The sequence below is a fragment of the Cyprinodon variegatus genome, unplaced genomic scaffold (assembly GCF_000732505.1).
Source record: "Cyprinodon variegatus isolate N-32 unplaced genomic scaffold, C_variegatus-1.0 Scaffold122, whole genome shotgun sequence".
NCBI classification, from domain to species: domain Eukaryota; kingdom Metazoa; phylum Chordata; class Actinopteri; order Cyprinodontiformes; family Cyprinodontidae; genus Cyprinodon; species Cyprinodon variegatus.
The window spans coordinates 747,114-752,534 of record NW_015150575.1 but is presented as its reverse complement, the minus strand read 5'-3'; positions in this window follow the sequence as shown (position 1 = coordinate 752,534).

Genomic DNA, 5,421 nt, shown 5'->3' with positions numbered 1-5,421 from the left:
TGGTTTATGGGCTGAAAATATTTTTATGAGCTAAGAAAGCACAAGGATTGGCTTCCTTATTTTTTTTGTAAGGAAACATTGGTCGTACCAGGGATAACACTTCTGGCCAGGTCTTTCAGCAATGGGGGTACATATTCATTAGCAAATATTTTTTATTTATTTATTTTTATCTCTTTTTCTTCCAGGCAGTTGCAATTAGTAACTGAAAAAAAGTGAGATTATCCATTTTATGCTGGAGTTCAAATTTATAGACTGCAAATAAATATTTCTGTCATTTCAATAGTGTTCCAATGACTGAAGTAATTTGAGAAAACAGGCCAAGCGGTCTTGCAATTTTTCAGTTCAGTTCATTTCAGTTGATTAATTTAGCTCCAACTCACAACACGTGTCACCTCAAAACAGTTTAAAATGACAATTCAATCGAATTATACAGAAAGATTGAGTTAAAGACTTCTATCTCAGGAAACTGAAGTGATTGCATGGAGTGATTGATTTTGCAAGATTCGCGCCTCCTGGATGAGCTTTTGGCAACAGTGGGTAATCACTTCCATTGCGTCGTTGACTCTGCAATGTTTTAAGCCTAATGCAACTTCATACATCTATCTTCCAGTTAGCTTTGTATATATAGTGTGTAATTAGGGTGTGTAAATAAACAGTGCTGAAAAAAATAATAAATAATAGTAAAACGTTCTTTTTGAATGAAAACTGTAATTTATGTTCAAATATGAAATAGCGTTCCAAATATTCAATTTCTTTTTTTAACAGTGTCCTGGCTGGCAATGTGGCAATAAGATCACTGTATTGATGCCAAAAAGAGAGCCCAACAGATTTTACTTTCACCAGTGGAGCAGTACGGCTATCGCCATAGTGTTCCACTTGATTTATGCATATAAATAGCTTTATTGTAATTCATGCAGTGAATATTACAGATTTTATGGATACTGCAATGTAAGTAGAACAGGAATGTAAAAACAGGAAAAAGTAGAAAAGATTAAAGAAAGAGAAGCTCCCCCCGGCAGGAGCCTCCGGCCGGGCCCCGGGGGGCCAGGCCCTGCGTAGCAGCCGCCAAGAATAAGGCAGTACACGCCTGGACATCCACCCCCAAACACATCCAATAATCCCAGGACTGAGGACCCGGCGGCACCGGTGGCCAGTCCAGGGATTAACGGATGACGCAATAGGTTAACCTAAAATCCATCTAGTTCATGCTTCGTGCCCTGCCGCCCACCCAACCAGAGCCTCCACCCCTAAATAATTTACCTGGCCACTTCCTCCCCCACAATACCCCAGTCCCCCCTCCCTCCATCCCCCTTTGGGGGGAGCAAAATTGGCAACCCCTGCACCAGCAGGCCACCCAGGCCCTGCAACAGCCCCCTGCCAAGACCCTTAGACCAGGCGGCCCGCTCTTCCTCCAGGCCCCAGACTCCTGAGAACAGGAGTGTGAGAAAGAGGGGGTGCGCTGGCACCGCCTGCGCACCCCCCTCAATCGACAACTCAGAACCTTCAATGTCTAAATGTGAGAGGAGGTGGGGGGAGCCATCCGAGGTGAGGCCCACGTAATAAGCCCCCCCAGTGTCCTTACCCCCCCAGACAATGCCCTACATAGATGTGTGTTCAAAAAAATATTCAACTTCAAGGATAATTTCCCAATTTTAGAAATTGTGTGTCAAAAATACTGTTTCTTATGTCGATTTTCTTAGTTATAGGAAATGCAAGAACTTTTTTATGTAAACATGTTTATCTATTCTTGTTGTTTTGTGCCATTTCTGCTGTTTAAGCAAATTATGTTATGTAAAAGTTGTGAAATGCCTTATGAAGCATAAGTGTGCCTTTTTGGAAAATAGACCTCAGGGCTTTAGAGGATAAGGCTATATAGATGAGAAAGAGGATTTTAAATTATATTCTAGATTTTAAAGGAAGCTAATGAAGGGAAGCTAGATAGGATAAATATATCTTTTTTTTTTTTTCATCAGAATTCTGGCTTAACTGTTTGGATCAGCTGAGAGCCTTTAGCTGTATTATGTTGACTTCTTGATAGTGATGTTATCCAGTGCTCTTTTAATGTGTTGATGAGTCCCAAACCTTACTGAGACTCTCCAGAAAGATCATTATGGTGCAAGTGCTTTAAGTGTTTTTTTCTTTGAGAAAAAAAGCTTTAACTTTTCCAGTTACCACAATTTTTTGATAACTCTAACATTATACATTTTTACCTTATTTTAAATTTCTGTCAAAACTCTAATTAACTTCAATTTTTATGTCAAAGGGTTTTATGTTTTTGCCTAGAACTAAACTCACCAGGGCACCTTGTGTTAGACCACCTGTTCCCTTTCCTTCCACAATATATTTGTATTGTTATGGAGAGTCCATATGAAACAAGAAACTTTAGAAATTATAGTTGAAAGCAAGGGTTTCTTCTCTTTTGTCTTTTCCAAGAAATGTCCACGCTTGGATAAACCACAGTGTTGAATGAGACAAATAAATATAAGTAAAAGCCTGCTTATTTAATACTCTTTAGGAGTTGATAAGCTTCTTAAACAATATGTAGCACTATGTTGGTCAAAAAAACTAAAACTCTCTCTAAAAATTAAATTTATTTCATAATAATAAATTCTCAGCTCATTATTGTGGAAAAACTAACAATTGATCAAACATTTAACATAAGTTACATCATTCAACCTTCTCTGTGTCTGAACAGAGTACAAGTGCAGTCCAATGTCACTGACCTGTTCCTTCCTGGATTTGCCTTGTTAATTCCATTAATTATTCCTTTGGCAATATAAACCTGTTAAAACCTTTAGCTAAGTGTGCTGTATCTTCTCTGCTTATGGGTAAAATGAGAAAACAAAATGAACAAATATGCTGCTCTCGATCCTCAAAGCATGCTACTGGACCTCTCCATGCTCCTTGATGCCATCTCCCATAGACTTTGCAAGTAAACCAGATGTCCTGATGCTGATTTTGAAAGATTGTTTACAGGTCATAACGTTCTGTGCTGCATTATTGTATTATTGTATGCAATATGAGGAGAACAATTTTGTTGAGGGATTACTTGTAAAAAAGAATTGTATTTGAAAGCAAGACCACCAATAAATCTTTAAGAGGAATTCACTGCATTACACCAATCAATCTCCTTAAGGAAAGGTCTTCCATCTTTGCACAGTTGGATGATTTTCTCTCCCCTACCCCACCCCCAACCCCTTAACCACTGAGGATCCTTCAGACTTAGTAAGCCAGGATGATAGTCCTGTGGGCAATTGGGAACAATGAAAACAAAGACTGTGAATCTTTTTGTCCGCCCACAAACACAGCCTTTCCTTGAGCTGCTCTCCCTCCACCATCCGTATACCATCATGGCCTCTGACCTCAGTGTGACAAGCAGAATGGCTGGCAGCTTGTCCACAGTATGGTGAAGCATGAAGCATGCAATACGTCATTACCAAGAGGCTGAGTGTAAAAGTGTCAACAGGCGTCAAACCCAACAATGTCTTGATTACGATTTTCATCTTGGATAGTTTACAGAACGCTGCAGGCTGCTTTCGTCATGCTGCATTCTGTATTTGAAAACAAATAAAAATTTATTTAAGATTGCAGTCCACACAGGAGAAGCTTACGCCTTTTTTTTTTTTAAATACAGGTGGAATAATACTTGAAAAAAATATACAGAATGCTTTAATTAATTTTTTGCTTATCTACTTAGAGAGAAGACCTTGACATAAATTACTTGTGCATTTGATATGTGGGTCAAATTCATCTGTAACAGAATATGTTTTCTTTTCTTTTTCCCTTCTCCTTTTTCTCCATTCAGGCTGCTCTTACCTCTATTTCGCTTACACCTCAGCTGACCCTCAACCGGCAATCTTTACCCTTGACCGGCTTTGAGATCAACCAATTAACAATCTGAGCCCCACAGCCTACCTTATACAAAGCTTGAGAATGAAGGCAATTTTTTTTCTCTCATAGGTGGAGAATTTTGTGCAAATCCTTCTGTAGCAAGGTCAAATAAGTTAAATGACTCTGAAGAAAAACCAGTGTCACTTCACACCCCCACATTTGTTCATTTCTCTGGTAATCCAGTTTGATGCAATAGAAACTATATTTGAGTATGTCTCTGGTTTCACCTCTAAAAATTCTCTATCTGCAAGCTACCAAAGCCCACACGGCATGCCTTCATGCATGGGACACTGACTCAGTCTCCCATCCAAACAATGCTCCCTTCATTTGTCAAACTTCCAACTCTATCTCTTCTGCCTGCATCTGGGACTGATGTCTTGGTGTGAAAGGTCCTGTCATGGCTTATGCATTTCAGCACACAAACATGCACACTGTGTGGTTGGTAGAGATGGATGCCTTGTGCATTTGAGCATTCACCAAAGAGAGTGAGTTTGACAGACAGTCAATCAGTCTGTGATGAAAGGCAATCCCCACCATGGGCAAGTCAATTAGTTATTTTCTAAGGAGACAAGAAGAAGAAAAACAACACTTCTCCTCAGTTAAACTATATGCATTTCACCAGACGCGTATCCCCCCATCCTTCAGGTGTTTTTATTTTTTCTGTTTTCCTTTCACCCCTGCCAGCCCTCTGATCTGCTTTGGATTAGTCTTTTTTTGTTCTTTTTCTTTGGCCATTTCCTTTTCATAAAGTGAAGACGATGACGATCAAGTCGATTGAGGCAGATTACGGTAAGTGAGCACAGCCAATGAAAGAAGAAAGCTCCACATTTCCTGATCATTTATGCCTGACTTTGCAAAGAACAAACGATAATCAAAGGCCTAAGAAACATTCAAATGCAAGATTCAACATGTATGTTATCAGGTTAGCTATATAAATGCTTTTGAATATTCTACAGTATGTACATCCTTTAGCCACCTCTTTGATTTTCTTTTTCAATTTCTAGTCATGGAAATTCTATAATATGTTAAATAACATCTACACTGCTTAGAATTTGGTTTTGTAGCTGCAACCATTTGTTTTCCAGTTATTCGCTCAGACCATTCAAACTATTGTCATTTGCTTGAGATAGAGGAATCAGGATTGAGATGCAAGTAGGTCATGTATTGTTTTTTGTTCTGCTTACTGGCTGAGATCATTCCCAGAGGTTGCAGAAATGTGCTACAGTGTAAACAGTCACTGAAATCAGGCTGCCCTTCATGCCCGTTTGGACTTAAACATCGAATGCTTTTAGCCAGCTATTCATAGGACACATTTTTTGCTGACATATACTACACACACACATTGGATCACAAAAGTAAAAAAAAAAAAAATAATAATATATACACTCACCGGCCACTTTATTAGGTACCCCATGCTAGTAACGGGTTGGACCCCCTTTTGCCTTCAGAACTGCCTCAACTCTTTGTGGCATAGATTCAACAAGGTGCTGGAAGCATTCCTCAGGGAGTTTGGTCCATATTGACATGATG